Here is a 17,340-nt window from a genome sequence, read left to right as displayed (position 1 = left end):
GCAAGATTCTCTCTACCTCAGTGTCCTCATAAAAAGAGGCAGAGAGCCTGGTGTGAGCATCTAACGAAGTCATGCAGGCAGAGTGCCTACTCCAGCATGTGACATCCTGTAAGTATCCCCCACGTTAGTGTTGGGGATTGCGCTGAGCTGGACCGGTCTCCTGGTCGGTCAGGGAACACTCACTACTGTTTGGCCCCTTCCCAGCAACACCTGGTGCTACATCTTGGTGACAGCGGGAGGATGCGTTTCCTCGTCCTGGCCTGATACATTTAGGTCCTGGATCCATAGGTTGGTGCTGGGTTCCATGGATCATAAACATGCAGGTTGAGTTTGAGGAAGGCTGAGAGACCCAGTTTCATGTTTGATAATTTGAAAGCAAATTTTCCAAGAAGGTGGCACTGCTCTCTGGCTCTGCTCAGGGAGTGGTTTTGTGCCCAGCTCAGGAAAAGATGGATGAAGTCCATTTTGAGTTCTAGGATTCCTGGGTGGGCATGAGGAATGGGGAGAGGGAGGGATGTGAAGATTTGGGAGGCAGTAGGAGGAAGGATCCTATCAATATAAATCCTAAAATCCTACCTATAGCAGCATCCCTTAACCACAAACCCACATTCTATTAAATTGTCTAAAAATGTTTTGGGATTCCTGCCTCTATAATAACCAAATGTTTGATAGCATTATCTTTCTTCCTTGAAGCTATTTCTTTCTTCAGTCCTACCTTGTTCCCGTGAGTCTTGCTTCTCTGGAGGCCTGAAGAAAGCAAAGTACCTTAGAAGCCAGAGCCCTGCACTGGTGCTGTGAGCAGCCCCTCACGGCTGGCTCCCTGGTGCACTCTGGCTTCCCCAGCCCAGGCCTGGCTCATTGCTAAGTCACATACCCAAGAAGCTACAGCAGGAGGGCTAGACTGGCCACTCTGACCCCCTCCTCCTGCCTCCTCTGGACAGAAGCACTTGCTGGTTCCTGCTGAGACCAAGGGAGAGCATCAACCATGGGGAATTGGGAGCCTTGAGGTGGGGAGAGAGTCCATAAGGCCCAGGTGACCTGTTTGCTTTTTGGAGTGTTGACTCTACTGCTCCAGAAGCCACAGCCTAGTGGCCGGATGTTCACAGGTGAGGACTTCATTCCTGAGATGGTGGTAATATGGGGTCAGACTAAGTGGAGAGGTTTAATGCACAGGGACCCCTCTGTGGATTTGGAGGGTGCTTTGCTATCAGCAGTCCCAAACCCCAGGGAATGAGAGCTCATGCATAGCAAAGGCTCTGGACTTTACAGTTGCAGGATCCGATCTGCAAGGGAATTTCCCTGGACAAGCGTCTTCCCCGTTGGGCCTGGCTGCCGTTTTTGAGGTGAGTTCTCTTCTTTTCTTCTATGGGCGCGTTTGGTTTCAGCTGTGTGTATTTCACAGCCTGCGACAGGTGCCTCTGCTTTCTGCCCTTGAGGCTCCTGTTCAATGCAGCTTTACCAGCCACACCTGAGATTAGGCTCTTGGATCCTGAGTCTAGGGTGAAAGTAAGTGGCTCTGTCCTTGGAGAAGAGAGAGGGACAGATAAACAACCTCAATACATGGTCCCCGCGGTGATGGAGTTGCTTTTACACCTTGTGGTAGACAGAGAAATAAATCTGAGGAGAATGAAAGCTTCCAGCGTGGTCATGGGTAGAAGACGGGGCTGGAGACAAGCGGTTTGGGGCAGAGGGAAAGCCAGGCATCGAGGGCAGGGGTAATCACGGATGCTGAGATGTCCTGTGTACGGGGAGCCACGATGAGCAATGAGGGCGGACAGGAGCCGGACAGGAGCCTGCCAGGAATTTTAAGTACACGGGATGAGATGGTCAAGTTCACATGTTAGAAAGCCGCCCCGGTGTCCAGCAGGGGACATGTTGCTGGGGACTTGGGCTGGATCCAGGAAGAGCAGTTAGAGGCATTTGTGACATTCCAGGCAGGGAAGGTGACAGCAGCAGTTTGAAGTGGCGGTGGAGGCTGGGGGTCAGCTGGAGAGATTTGGGGGATGGAAAGTGACCAGACGGTTTCTGAGTATGGGACACATGGGCAGGCAGGAAAGAGGAGCATGCAGGATGGCCCTTGGTCTGTGACGTTGGTGGTTGGTGGCTTTGTTCTCAGAGTTAGGGAGCTAGGGACAGCGAGCCTTCGGGAAGAGTAGGACGAGCTGATGGGGGTGTTTTGGAGAGCAGAGTCCAAGGGGCTCACGGGAGTCGCCAACGTAGGTGGCCCAAGGCTGCTGGGTGGAGGCAGAGGAGGAGTCCTGGGGGACGGTCTTGGAGAAGTCGTCGGCAGGGGATGATGCTTGAAGTCTGTGCACAGGTGAGTGGCGGAGAGGAAGGAAGTGGAGCTCACAGACAGCCCAGCTCTGGGGAGCAGCACCTGAGAGATGGCAGAGGAAAGAACGCGCACCCCGGGGAACAGGAGGGGCCACCAGGGAAGGGAGAGGGTGCAGAGGGTCCAAAGTGGAAGCAGAACGGTTCAAGGAGGAGGTTGAGGCCAGTGGTAAACGCAGCAGAAGGGCAAGTGAGACTTGAAAAACCCTCGGATTGGGGAATGAGGAAGTCACATGTCACCTTGGAGAGAGCTGTTTCAGTGGAGAGAAGGAGGGGGACAAGTCCAAGAGGCCCAGGGGTCATGAAAGGTGAGAAAGCAGGTTCCCTAAACATGGGTTCACTTAAGAGAAACCCCATCATGTGGACAAAGACAAAAAGTTAGCAGACCCTCCGGTGGCAACGCCTTGGAACCTTAAAAGAAGACGTGACAGAGAGAGAGACTTTAAGAATGCAAGGACTATGGGGGTCAGATGTTTGTGGGAAGTTATGAAACAAACAGGGGGAGCATGTGGCTGGAACTTGGACCCGGGGGCTGGGGACAAGTGGTCCTCGAGACACAGGCAGGTGAGGGGCGGGCGGGGCTGGACACTGCTTTCTCCAGTGGGTTAGGAAGCAAGATGGCCTCTATCAGGAGCCTTGGCAGATGGCCTGAACGGTTCGGCAGTGCTGAGGAGGACCATGGAGCACGGGGTTAGCCAGGAAGGTGGCGGGCACTGAGCTTCCCCTGAGAGCGGCTGTCAGCTGTGTGGGGCTCTGCGGGCCCTTCCTCAGTGACCCAGAGCCACGGGGCCACGGGAGTGCAGAGGACCTTTGGTTGGCCTGGTGGCGATGCAGGCCGTGTGGTTGGAGTTCCTGGTGTGAGAGTGACCATGGCCAGATGGGCTCGCTGGGGGAGGGGTGGCGGGAGGGGCCAGGTGACACACGGGGGGAAAGGGAGCGCCTAGAGACCCCGATGAGGGGGGAGAATGGCAGAAAGAGGGCCAGAAAGACAGCACGCTGGGTCGGGGACCTCGGGTTTCACGGTGTCAGACGTGGGACGGTTTTGGACGATGCTGAGTCCAAGCAAGACCTGGCGTGAGGGTGGGTTGTAAAGGGCGTGGGCAGAGAAGAGCTTTCCAACCCAGGAGCCGCATGCTCTAGTGCCCCCTGCCATCGGGCCCCCTCGAGGGCAGTGGCCAGGGCTGGTGTGGACCGTGAGAGGAGGTCCGTCCGGTGAGCCCCAGCGACAGCCCTGGCCTCCCCGTCAAAGCAGATGAGGGCCAGGAGGCTTGGCGCCTCCGTCTCCTTGCCCGGTTCTACCTATGGACGCTGCTTATTTAATAGCCAAGGGGCAAAGCCAGTTGTTTCCAGCACAGAAAGAAATGGAAACTTCGGCCAGAAGGGTGTCAGGGACTTGCCGGAAACAACACCACAACGCTGACCTCAGCTTGTCACCCCATCTCCCTCCTCCTTCCCTTGGCTTCCCCTCCTGCCTGTAACCTACCCTGCAGAGCCGGGCCATCTTGGGCCTCCCGGGGTGTGCCCTCTGGAGAGCTGGCATTTCCATGTGATACAGGGGTGCGGAGGGAATTTTCCCACTTGGCAGAGTGGCGTGAGGACCAGGAGGGAGTGTTTGTCCTGCCCGGCAACAAGAGGTATCCAGTCCCTACTTCTCCTGTCTCCCGAGCAAGTCTGTTGCTGTTTACGTGGGTCCAGTTTTCCATAACAGTACCTTCTCTTCCCACAGGTCCCAGGAAGCTCTATATTTTTATTTCAGAAGAAGATTCTCTCTCCACCTCCACTGTGTCTTAGAAGGGACAACTCAGGCACGTACCTTTCAGCCACCTGACCTCTACCTAGGTGTGAGGTCCTTGAGGTGGGCACGCGGCCGTGTCTTATTGATTCTAGAATCTTACACTCTCTCCCAGTGCTCAGCACGCGGGGAGCTTGTTTGTTGAATGAATGGATGAAACTCTGGCACACCACTCGGAAGTGGTGGCTTGGGAGGCTTGAACAACTGTGACAGGTGTGTGACAGAGCCCTCACCTCTCACCCGTCACTCCCTGCAGAAAAGGGAACAGAAATGGGAAAAAACACGAAAGCCCAAGATGCTGGGGTTTAATCTTGGCTTTTCCGCTGGCTGCTGTGTAGCCTCAGGTAAGTCTTCAAACCTCTCTGAACCCCAGTTTTCTCCTGTGCAAACCAAGAGAGTTAACATCTCCTCTGTCAGATGGTGAGACAGATTAACTGTGGCTACACTTAGTAATGAGAAGTTGAGAATGGATGGATTAGGAGAGAAGTCCTTGAGTCCCATCAGCCCGGGTCCCTGGGTCAGAGATTTTTATCTCATTACACAGTGTCTCCTGAAGCTGCCCACGTGGTATTTTCCTCTACATGGAATTAATCTGGAATTGATTCCATGTCTGAGACCCAGCATGAGCCGTGTGCCTGGGACGCCCATGCGTGGGAATAGAAGCTGAGAGAAGGCTGTCTGTACGTGGTGGTGCATCCTGTCCCCAGGCAGCAGTGTGGTTAAGAACATGACCTGGAAAAGGTCTTTCTGAAAGGCACAGAGGGAGGAGTGGTGGTGGTGCCCAGGGGCCCCGAATAGCTCCAAAGTTATAGGTCCGGAGAGGCTGGATGTGAACACTCACCATGTTCCAGGTATGGGCTGGTTGCTTTTTACTCACTCCGTCTCACGATGTTGAGAAAGCTGGATCCCGAAAAAAGGAATTCTGGATACAATAGCTTTCCCCTGAGTTACCAGATACACAGGACAAACTGATTTGTTCAATGCTGTTTGATGCAAACAGAAACAAAAGAAACTGGTGCCAGTGTAGGCAGGAGAGTTTTGGAACAGTCTGTGGACTAATGACAGACTGGAAACTGTGAGAAGGCAGGGATTCCATCTGTTTGGCCGATCTGTATATAGTGCTTAACAGATGATAGATGCCCAACACAGGATTTGATGTTTGGAGCTGTAGTGGCCATTTTGTGACCATGAGTAAAAGTATAAGAATTCCAGGGAAAGTGACTCAGAGCCCTGACACATTTGAGCTGCTAAATGAACCCACCCTGCAGCCACCTAACTTCAGACTTCTTGCCGTACTGCATAATTAAATATGCTTAATTTTAAAGGTCAATTTTTCCTAATTTTATTTTATGTTTTACTTATACCTGGGAGTGTCATAACTGACCCCGTCACCAAGTGTGAGTTTAGTCTTCCTTTCTGTGCTTCAGGTGTATCATCACCACCTTGCCACACCTTAGGAGGCCGATGGCAGGTCCCCATTTCTTAGTTGAGCCTATAAAATGTGCTGGGCTCGTTGGGCAGGTCTCCCCACTTTGAAAGGAACTCGGGCATTCCTCATGAGGGCTGGATTCCTGGCAGTGCGGGTGGCAGAGAATGGTCCTGGCAGTTTCATGTTTGATTTGTCCGGGTGCCACGTGGAGCCAGGTGCCAGGACCAGGTCACGTGATCCGACCCATCTTGTTGACCTGCCTGTCGCTGAGCCTCATGGCGGGCATAGTTCGCATTCCTCCCTCTCCTGGAGACTTTTATGAACATGGTCACCTGAGCTGGCTCCCTGGGCACGTTCTCCTTCCTCCTTGGGTTGGCTGTGCTCTCTCCAGCCCAAACGAGGGCCAGGGGTGGTCACTTGAGGGCTTTCTCAAGCCCTCCTGGTAGGGGAGTGGATAGGATGGGCACACGTTTTCAAGGATAATCAGGAGTCTTTGTGACCTGGTGTGTGCACCTCTGTTTCCTGCAGATGCCACAGCTCAGTTTCTCTCCCTCAAATGAGTTTCCTTGACATGGGGCTGGCTGTCTGCAAAGTCACTCGGTCCCTGAATCATCAGCTAACTTTCACAGAAGACAGGAATCCTTCCTGTTGGGTCATCCACGTGCCCAGTGGGCTGAAGGTCATTGCTGTACAAGAGGAGCGGGCAGATCCTGCAGGTGGAAGAGACAGAGAACTGTAGGACCTGGGTGCACAGCCTGGTGTGGGTGCAGCTCCCTGGAGAGAGAGGTGCAGAGGCAAAGCCTTCCCCAGAGCCAGCCGACCCACGGGAGGGAGGCAGAGGCACATCCAGCCCAAACCTGCACCAAGGCAACCAGGTTCACTCTGTGGATCATCACGCGCACGAGCCCTTTGGGGAGGAGGCACTGAGCATCCTCCTTCCGAAGCTCCCCAGGCCTCCTTGACACAAAGTTGCATGGTTGAGTCTGGAGTTCTGAGCTCAAGTTCAAGCCCAGTCCATTGCCATGAACTTTTTCTTACTCCTGATAGAACCCCACGGTCCAGTTCCCCTTTGCAACTGTTGCATGTTGAGATCTGAATGATGCGACCTACCAAGTCTTTTTTTTTTTGCCTTAAGTTTTAGATTTTTAATTTTGAAACAAACTTAACCTTCCAGAAGAATTGCAAATACAGTATAAAGATGTCCCCCCCCCCCACTCCCAGGAGATATTTGAGAGTAAGTTGCCACCATGTTTCCACTGCTGTGGAAACCTTAGTGTGGGATTCCTACAGATAGCACCAAAAATTTCGCTTCCGGGGTAGCAGCCCTCGCACAAGCACAGCCACCGGGGAGCTACCCAGAGCACACTGCCACCAATAAACCCTTCATGTCTGACCAACTGTTCCAATGATGTCTTTTATAGAAGAGGAACTCACTGTCACTCCTTTGTCCTGTGCCTTCAGGGCCCTCTGAGCCCAAACAGTCTGTGCCTCTCCTTGACTTTGATGACGCTGACAGTTTTTAAGACCACAAACCAGCTCCTCTTAGAGTATCTCTCAATTTCTAGTCTGGGCGATGACTCCCTGTAATTCATGACACTGTGTCCTCATTACCTCCAGGCGTGGTACAGAGAGCTCTGAGTCCTTGATGGAGGTGGGTCTGCCGGACTTCTCCATCAGAGAATTGGTCCCTTTTCTCTGTGTCATTAATTACCTTTTGTTTTTGGTGGCACTCTGTGATTGTGCAAATATTCTTTCTCATTAATTATTTTCTAGTTTACATAATTCTGTGGAGTCAAGGATTCCTCTTGCATCCGTTCCTCATAAGCCATTTGCTTTATTCTTCATTTTGTTGCTCAAAGTGTCCCAGATTGGTGAGGGGGAGCTCCTTCGGGCTGAGTTCCGTGCCCTTTTGACATGTCTTCGTCATCTTGCTGAGTATCTCCCTGGTTGTGGAATCGTGCCACGGCCCAGATTCATCTTGTACTTCCCTTGCCCCAGCCCTGACATTGCCATCCCTCCGGGATCCGCGGCTCCTTCCGGCAGAGAGTGACGTGTAGAAGGCAGACTGGAGATGGAGTGTGCTCCCTGCTCTGGGGGTGGCCGCTGCCCGGCCTCTCAGGGGAGTTGTGCGCCTACCCGTATGTGGACATGGGTGTGGCACACGCATCCCGCTATTTATATCTGTATTTGTTTCTGATTTTATTGACACATTCTGACAACCACGAGTTGACATGATCGTCTCCATCTGCAGCCCAACACTCCGGGTTCGTCCTAGTTTCCTCCTTCTCTCCTGGTGGATAGCCCTGTCCATGGTGAGGACTTCCACTCTCATCATCCCAAGTCCATTTACTTATTTGAGCCATCTCCTGGGAAATAACCCATCTCACATCGCCATGGTCCCTCCGTCCTCCCTCTGGAAGCCTGTCCTTCCTGGACACGCTCCCACACCTTTCCCCAGGTGCGGACACCTTCCTGACCCTGGGGGCCTGACCCTCAACCTTGGGTCCTCCTAGCCTGGTCAGCTTCACTGATGGCTTTTGACCCAATAGGCTTAGAGAGGCAAGGGGGACAAGGGGACAGAGGAGATGGCTGGTCTTTACAGTGATGATTTAGTGCCCAGAGCATTTGAAGTCATGAGCAGTGTGTTTTATTAAATCTATTTTCTAAAAAAAAAAAAAACACACTTTTTGATGGACACATCAGAACCTAGAAGCTGTGCTGAGGGCATTGAATCTCTTAACGAGGCCACTCCTGGTTGGAGCGAGCTCTAGAGCCCACAGCTCGGCTTCGGTCTTCTCTTCCCTCTGAGCGACGTGGGGTGCACCTCCAGGCCTTGCCTCTTGCCTTCGCTGGCCGTCCGTCCAGTCAGCTCTGGGTCCACAGAACCTCATCTGGTGAAAGGGGAAGACGAGGCCCCGGCAGCATCTGCAGAACCTCCCACACCCTCCATTCCCTGGTGGTCACTGTTGCCAGCTCAGTCCCCATCCTGCTCCTCTGACAAAAATGTCTGGGAGTCCTGAGGGGCAGGAAGAGTTGTGAGCAAGCCAAGGCCGCCCCGTCCCTGAACTGGCTTGTCCAACGCATTGGGGGTCACATCCCTGGACTCTCTGGGCTGAGCATCATCCTGCTAAGGTTTGGAAAAGAGTCGGGCCCACGATGCTGTGCACCCCCCTGCCCCCCCACCCCCACACCACCACTGGAGGGTCTGGGATTCGTCTGGAAGAGCAAGGGATGGCCTCTCCCTGCCTCCAGGGCCAGTTCTCTATGCGATGCTCCTGTCACAGTCCCCCATGGCTCTCAGCTACTGCTGCCATAATTTTCTCCCCTGATAAACTCCACATGGAGACCCATGGCTGCTATGCGGTACATTTAGGGAAAGGGACCGAGATGGTGCCACCATGGGGGGAGGGGGAGATGATGAGAAGACAGGAGGGACACAGAAAGAGGCAGCCGTGGGTGCCAAAGGAAGTGCAGCCATTTCTCCCCTTCTGGGACAATGGTGGCTTGCACACTAGGTTTGAGTTTTATGTACCTCTGCGGGTCCTGTTTGGCTTGGGCTTGGCTTGGGCTTGACTTGGGCTTGACTTGGGAAGGTGGGGACAGCTGGCTTTCTTCTCTGAGTCACAGGAGAGAGAGAACACGGCTCCCTGGGGGCTGGGAACTCAAAGATGGACTGCCGGGGAAGCGCAGGGCCTTGATGTCCCCACCTCTGCCACGCTGCACCCCTTCCCTGCTCCTAGATTCTTGAGCGATGTGAATCCTCCCACCCCCCCCCCAGTGCAGAGTGCCATGGCCAGGACTTGTTAAATACAGCAATTAAAATAGTTCTCTTATTAACTTGGTGATAACACTTCTTTTTTTTCCTCCTCTGAAATTGTGTGTTAGTATTTTATTAATTAAATTTCCAGTTCCAACAGCACCCCAGGGGGCTCCCAGGGGGCCCTTCTTCCTGGGGGGTGGGAAGGCGGCTCACAGGCCAGACAGGTTCTCATCTCTCTGGGGCCAAACAGCCCTTCTGCTGGAAGAAGAGCTGAGAGAAGGTAGAAGGCGCTGTAAACAGCTGCCCTACATAAGACGGCAGATTTAGCAGTGAACAATGAAGAGCCGTCAGGGAAACTTGAATTTCATTGAAACAATCAATACTATTTTTAGTGTATCTCCAAGACAGCGCGGGACGTGCTGACACCAACACTTACTGGCTGGTTCCCTGAAACTCAAACGTAGCAGGGCACCCAGGGTTTTCTGCGCAGCCTCTTACCTGCCTCTCAGCATCGGTTAGTATCTCCAGGAAAGAGATTTTCGATGGCTCTTTCTTTAATTATTGCATGATCGCTGGGGGTTGCTCTAATTATTTTGGTCAACTTCTAATTTCCACAGTCTCTAAAGGCTTGACAGTTACATGTTTTAATACTGGTCCGATGATTAGCGTGGCTCCTTCAATCTCTTCCTTGTTTCAGTAGTGTCTGAAGCACCCGGGAGAAGCTGGAAACTCAGAAGCTAACAACACACAGACCTGGACCTCAAGGAACTTGCTGTTCAAAGCAGGGCCAACCTTCTGGTTTCATTAATAAAACTTTATTGGAACATAGTCATGTCCATTCATTGACTCTCGATTGTGGCTTCTTTCATCTGAATTGGGTGGCTGAATTGAGTGGCTGAGTCAGAAACGGGGTGCCCCAGAAGCCTAAAATATTGACTTTCTGGCTCTTGACACAAAAGTTGGCTGACTCCTGACCTGGCCGAACCAATGTGAACGTTATGCTAAGAGAGATATAGGCATCGTGGGTGGGAAACACGAAGGGGGCCTAACTGTTTTCAGGCTGCTCTAATAGTCTATCAGGGAAGGTGCTGGAGCTGGGTTGAAGGGACTTGTCACTGGGTGGGACATGGAGAGGGGTCCAGGTTCCAGGCAGAGGGAAACAGCAGGTGCAAAGGCAAAAGGCTCTTTTAGGGTGTGTCCTGGGATCCCATATCCCCAGAACATCTTGAGGATTTCCACAGGCTGAGTATTTGCACACGTTCACTTATATCATGCACATAGTAGGTCTTGGAATTGAAATTAGAATCCATAGTGTATTCAGCAATGACTGAGGGCTTGGAGTTCAATTAAACTTCCCAAGTCCCAAGAAAGGAGGGTCGGGATACCAGGCCAGAGTGGGCCCGTCTACAAGCCCCCGTTCTTAGGGCCTTCCAGCTGCCCTCCACAGTGCCTGTGCCCCCAGGTGTAACGGAAGGGGGGCTCTTGGCGAGCTCACTGCACAGCGGAGGTCCTCAGCGGCGGTGAATAGACCCTCTGAGGGTCACTGGGCAAAGTTTGGGGACATTGTGAGCTGTCTCAACTTGGAGGGGAGCTGCTACTGGCATCTAGGGATAATGTCGATGTCCTAGGATGCACGGGACAGTCCTTATGACCAAGGACAATCTGCTCAAAATGTCACTGGTGCCAAGATGGAGAAACCCCATGGCCAACACAGGCAAGTAAAGCCTGGAACTTAATAAAAAGCTTTTGTTAAACTGGAAAAAAAAAAGTGTGGTTAAGGAGTGGGGAGAAGTTTAGAGCTTCCTGGTGAGCAGGTATCATGGTGGAAGGTGGTTCAGGAATATAAATTGGACCTGGATTACAGTCCTGCAGGTTCTAACTACAGGAGCTTCGACTTACTTTAAAGGCCTGGGGAATTCCAGGGAGGTGTTCTAGTTTAGGACAGTGACATCATTGGGTGTGCTGGGGACTCTATATGAGGAGATGTGAATGGGGAGAACTATCGAGTGGCTTCAGCTGCGAAAATGACAATATTGGAGGGAGGCAGAAACAGTTTTGCCAGAGGATAGGGGTAAACTTAGGTGGCTTTGGTATGTGAGGTGAGAGGGGACACCAGGAAGAGTAATTCCAACCTGACGGAGGTAAGGTGCCTGAGAGGGTGGCCCAGGGGTGTGTGAATGGGTGGAGGTGGAGGTGCGGGGTGATGTTGCTGGATTCGCTAATCTGGAGGAGGCTATAGGATTTCCCATGAAGCCATTTTCCGGCAGCCACTGGAAATTTGAATCTGGAACTTGGAAAATGATCTGGAATGGAAAGTTCGATGTGCACATGTATATTTTTCCCATTGGTGGACATTCTTTCTGACGTGATTTTGTGCATGCTCCTCAGCACATCGTAAGTCCTAGGAGTCTGGGATGGTATCAAGCATCCAGCAACGTCGGGACGGGCTTTGGACTCTGGCTTCACTGTGTCCTAGCTGCACAACATTAGGACATTATTTTACTTCTTTGAGCCATAGAATTTCCTCCTCTGTAAAATGGAATGATGCCAGCAACCTTAAAGGACTGTTTGTGGGGATTAGATGAGAAGCATGCAGAATACATTTTAAAAGGTGTGTTCCTGCCAGGTGCAGTGGTGCAGGCCTGTAATCAAAGCAGCTTGGGAGGCTGAGGCAGGAGGATCTCGAGTTCAAAGCCAGCCTCAAGCAAAAGCATGGCACTAAGCAACTTAGTGGGACCCTGTGTCTAAATAAAATGCAAAATTGGGGTGGGGATGTGGCTCAGTGGTCAAGTGCCCCTGAGTTCAATCCCTGGTACAAAAAAAAGCATGTTCCAATAACATCTTCAACATTTACTGTCCTGTCTCAGCACACGTTTTTACACACACATGCATGCACACACACACATACACACACATACAACCTGGTATAGGAATTTGAAAGGCTTGATGTAGTTTTTCGAGGCCAATGGTCTTTTTTTTTTATTAAACCACAATGGGAAACAAGTCATTTTGGAGACTCATTGAGTTTTTTAAGGTTTTAAATTTAAAAAAAAATTTTTTTGGTAGTATTAGGAATTGAACCCAGGTCCTCATGTGTGCCAGGCAAGCACTCTAACACTGAGCTACTGCGCCAGCCTCATTGAGTTTTATACATAGACTTTGTACATTCTTTCTTTGATGTGAATGTTATGTTTCAATGCAAAATTCAAGAGAGAGAGAGAGAGAGAGAGAGAGAGAGAGAGAGAGAGACTGAGGTCTGAGCAGTGGAAGAAGAGAATTACTGATCCCATTTTCCTCGTGTCTTGGAAGAACAGACCATGACCAAAATTTCTTTCAAAGATCTAGCCCAGTCTCAGCTCTTTCTCGGCACTGTTTCTTAGGAAAGCTGATATTGGATCCATGTTTCTGTCTCTATTTGAACCTTAGGGCTAGAGACCAAGTCATCACCTGCTAGTACCTTTCTTGGATGATGGAGTCTCCTTGGTGTAGCAAACTATTATTATTCGTTATTTACTTTTTGGTGAGCAGTGGGGTGTTCAGTGAGAGAGGTGAGATGATTGGTTCAGTTTTGAACACCAGCTGAATTGATAGGCTAATTGACATTGAAATCAACCTGTGACCAACTAGAGGAAATAAGTGCAATGTATGTGATAAAAGACTTGCATCGGGAATACATAATGAACCCTTGCAATTTAATAATAAGAAAACACACTTGATGAAGAATGAGGAAAGCATTCACCAAAGAAACTGCATAAAAGGCAATATAAGCACATAAAAATGTGCTTCAACACTGTCAGTCATGAGGGAAATGGAAATTGAAACCATGAGACACCACTACACACTCACCAGAAAGGCTAAACTTAAAAAGACCGATGACATCAAGTGTGGGTGAAGATGGAGAGCAACTGGAGTTCTCAGACATTGTGGGTGGAAATATAAAATGGGACAGCCACCTTAGAAAACAGTTTGGCAGTTCCTTTTAGAGTTAAACATATATATACTCACAGTATTTGTCAAATTTTTGTTACTGTAACAAAATGCCTGACGCAGGCTACTTACAGAAAAAAGGTTTACTTAGCTTGTTTTGCAGGTTCAACTGGCATTGACTCAGTTCTCAGGCATGCCACATCATGGTGGCAGTGTGAACAGGATCCAGCAAGAGATCACATCTAGAAACAGGAGCAGAGAGAGCAGGATGGGATTGGGCTCAGGCTTCTGTAATGACTCTCTCCAAAGAAATACCCAGGGTTTGCACCAGACATGTTCCATGCTCCCAGTGACCTAAGGACCTCTCACTAGGCCACACCTTCTAAAGGTTCCTCCACTGCCCAGCAACCCCACCCCAGGGACCTCAACTTTAACCACAGAGGACCTCAGGGGACACAAACCACATTCAAATCACAACACTGCAATCTACTCCAGGGGTTACTTCAAATATGGAGAACATGTTTACACCAAGACTTGTACCCAAATGTCCTTGCACTTTTATTCGGAATGGCCATGTGCTGGAAATGACCCAAATGTCCATCAGCTTGGATGCTGACCATGCCATGGAATACTTCTTAGTAATGAACAGGAAGAACCTGATGCACTTAAAGAAGGGGGTGAATTTCCAAAGGACTTGATGCCACCTGATTGCAGCCAGACCTGAGACTACCTAGTGCCTGTTTCCACAGATAATATTCTAGAAAGGGCCAAGCCAGAGTGACAGAAGCAGCTCAGAGGTTGCTGGAGACTGGGGGCAGAGGGGCGGGGATTGCCTGCAAGGGGGCCCATGGAACATTCTGGAGTGATGAAAGAGTTCCATATCATGAGTGGAGTGCTGGTTTTCCACCACGTGTGTCAAAACTCATTGAATTGCATGATTAAAATAGGGCCTTTGTATATAACTTACACTTCAATAAAGCTAATTTAAAAGTGATCCTGCAGCCAACTGCCTGCCTCGGCCACGTCTTTCCCCTCCCCTACTGCCCCTTCCAGGCCTGGCCCCGGTGCGACATTTCCATTCACTCTTCCTCTGCTTCCTTAGAACTTACAAACTTAATGACCGCAACTATTTTTAGCTCATGCTAACACATTGCTTTTAATTGTTTAGCAGATGTCACTGGCTCAAATCCCATGTGCATCTAGTAGATGGAAGGTTATAATATCAATTTTCATTATTACTGATGGAAATAATTGTCTGTAGTGTGCACTAGAAGACACTAACCACCGTGGCCTGCGCGTCTCTGTGTGGTGTATCATGGCACTGACTTCCTCCAGTTATCTGCCCCGTGGCTGTCCTGGCCCCTTCTGCACTGTGAGCCAGGGAGCTTTGTGGCTTCTGGAGGCAAAGGGATGGCAGCTTAGACCATGGGCAGTCCAACCACCCACCTGGTTCGATTTAGCTGCATCCTCATCTGTGAAATGGGCATCACGTTGGTATCCAGGGTAATGAGGATTAATTCATTTCATATTCGTCCACTGGTTCAGCAAATCCTTCGATGGAGTGGGCTCTAGACATGTGTTTGCTCAAATGATTTTTCAAGAACTATATTCTTTCTTTGTAACACTGTGAATTTTGAACCACGTCATTGCTCTTTTTCCCAACCTGCGGTTAGCCTATCTGAGAGTGAGGACTCCGCAGACCCCTTGGCAGGCTGGGGCGCTCTTGTGTTTTAGCCCTGACCCCAGGGTGCGGAAGCTCTTGGTTGACGTCTTGCTCTCTCCTGGAGACTCCTCCTGGGCAGGGTCTCTGTCCTGGTTATCTTTATGTCCCCAGCACCCAGCCCAGTTCTGGGGTGACAAGTAGTACCTTCATCATGAAGGTCCCAACTAAGGCTCGGTGACATGCTTCCAGTTACACAACACTTAACAGGGACAGGGAGGTCTCTGAGCACCAGGCGGGTGGCCTGACCATATGGGCAGAGTGAACTCTGATGGGTCTAACCAGCGAAGAAGTCAGGGAAACAAGCCGGTTAACAGCTGTGCCACTGGGGAGCTCACCTTGGAAGGTGACTTCACGTTCGTGTTCATGTCTTCAGCTGGCGTGAGGCTGAGTTGCAGTCCTCACCTCTGTACCAGCGGACAGCGAGAGGCTGAAGGGCGTGGGGTATCAGACTCCTCCGAGGGTCTCCCTTGCACTCCGCCCTCCTCAAGGCTGACCTTCTGGGGCTCAGGACCCTGGGAACCCTCTCTGAACCCTACTCTTGGGGTCATCTTAGAACACACATTGTCCTTCCCAGCATGTCTGCTTCCTTCCGACCGACCCCATCTGCTCCAGAGAGCAGGTGTGAACTGGTTTTAAATGCTCCATGTCACCTGCTCACTCAGCCCAGGACACCCCCCTGCCCACTTCTGAACTCCCTTGGTTACTAAGGGAGTTAATGGATGTGACCTCACGGATACGTCTTTCCTAAATCATCCCGTTAAGACCTTCTCAAGGTTGATCCGATGAAACAACTTTAAAAACAACTCCAGTATAGAGTTCAAGGTCACACTGAAGTTATCTTTTAATTCATCCACTACCATTACTTATTTCCTCTTTGGCATGATGATAGTCTAAGCCAGAAGTCGGGGAGCAGCGGCGGAACCTTGGTTGAAATTAACAAGTGCTGGCAAACTCCTCCCAGTGCCAGGCGCTGTACTTGCTCTTCCCTAAGTCTCTCAGAAGTGGCCGTGTCTGTCTTTTCCCTGGTACTTACACGAGACATCTCACGCTGTCCTGGGAATGTCAAGGTGGAGGCACTTACATGCATTCTGCACATGGTCCCGGGGGGCTCCTGAGCCTGAATCCTGTCTTCTCCTTGACGTAGGAGCATCCAGTCAGGAGGCAGAGCGCTGCAGAGTGGCAGGACTCGTACCTTAATGCCCTGTGGTGTCTAGTCAAGCTAGGAGACTTCGCTCTAAGCCTGCAGGCTCCTTGCTGTCTGACCCCAGCCATCTACCCTCGCTTCAAATTACAAATAGGACTGGAAGCCAAGAGCCAGCCGAATGCATCATGGCTCTCACTGAGGAAGGATCTGAGTCGCCTGCCAGCAGCGCTTGGCCACAGGGCCCCAGGAGCAGCCGCTTATCCTGAGAGGGCGATTTTGTGTATGTTGTTGCAAGCAGTTTTCTCTCTCTGCAGAAGCTGCACGTTGCTGTCATCTGCTCTTCTGTTTACAGACTTGTTGGGGATGACTTCGGGGGTATGTGACTGTAATATGTAAGGACACGGCCATCCAGTCTGTCCTCCGTAAGTGCTAACTGACCCGGCTGTATTCTGGAGTCATAGAACACTGCTGACCCAAGGTGGGGCTCTTACAAACAAGTCTTTTTTTTTTTTTTCTTTTTGGCTGGGAACTGAACCCTGGGGTGCTTTACTATTGAGCTCCATCCCCGGACTTTTTGTATTTTTCATTTTGCGACAGGAACTCACTAAATTGAGTGAGGCCTCCCTAATTTGCTAAGATTGGCCTTGAACTTGTGATCCTCCTACTTCAGCCTCTCAAGTCAATGGGATACAGGCATGCACCCCCGCATCCAGCTACAAGCGAGTCTTCTTGGTAAACAGTGGAACCAGGAAGAAGGATGCATAACGTGGCACTGACAAGATTTGCAATATGTGCATACAACTTCCCTTCTCGCCCAATGCTCCCTGCCCCCGCCCCACACATGGTCTACCATTTGGTTTTCCAGGTTCTGATATTCCTACACTAGGCAGGGAGAAGGCTCCCTTGGGCAGAGCACTGCTAGTCTTCATCCCCACAGACGGCGGTGGTCCAGGAGACCTCAGAGAGGTTGGCTCTGGGGTGTGAACTGGCACTTGGAGATGCACAGTCTTCAGAATGGGTTATTTTGTAGATGTGGAAATTGAGTAACATGAAAAACTAGAGTTGCTCTTTTTCTGATATTGCATCCATTCATCCATCCATCCTCCATCTATCTATCCATCCATCATCCATCCTCCACCCATCCATCCTCCATCCTCCATCCATCCATCCATCATCATTCATCCATCCATCCATCCATCCATCATCCTTCCTCCTTCTATCCATCCATCCATCC

At 50.8% G+C, this 17,340-nt stretch overlaps 1 long non-coding RNA gene across 1 annotated transcript; it reads left to right on the top strand.

Annotated features, from left to right (window-relative positions):
• The first annotated feature begins 517 nt into the window (after positions 1–517).
• LOC124105981 (uncharacterized) lies at positions 518–4,902 on the top strand. Its single transcript, XR_006855949.2, has 4 exons — positions 518–1,106; positions 1,270–1,343; positions 3,822–3,965; positions 4,058–4,902. It is a non-coding gene; the product is annotated as an uncharacterized LOC124105981 (long non-coding RNA).
• The last annotated feature ends 12,438 nt before the right edge of the window (positions 4,903–17,340 follow it).

This window comes from Marmota monax, unplaced genomic scaffold (genome assembly GCF_021218885.2).
Source record: "Marmota monax isolate L192 unplaced genomic scaffold, Marmota_monax_Labrador192_F-V1.1 WCK01_AAM20220418_F8-fsc00208, whole genome shotgun sequence".
NCBI lineage: Eukaryota > Metazoa > Chordata > Mammalia > Rodentia > Sciuridae > Marmota > Marmota monax.
Note: the sequence above shows the minus strand (reverse complement) of the source record. Positions and strands in the feature narration are given on the sequence as shown.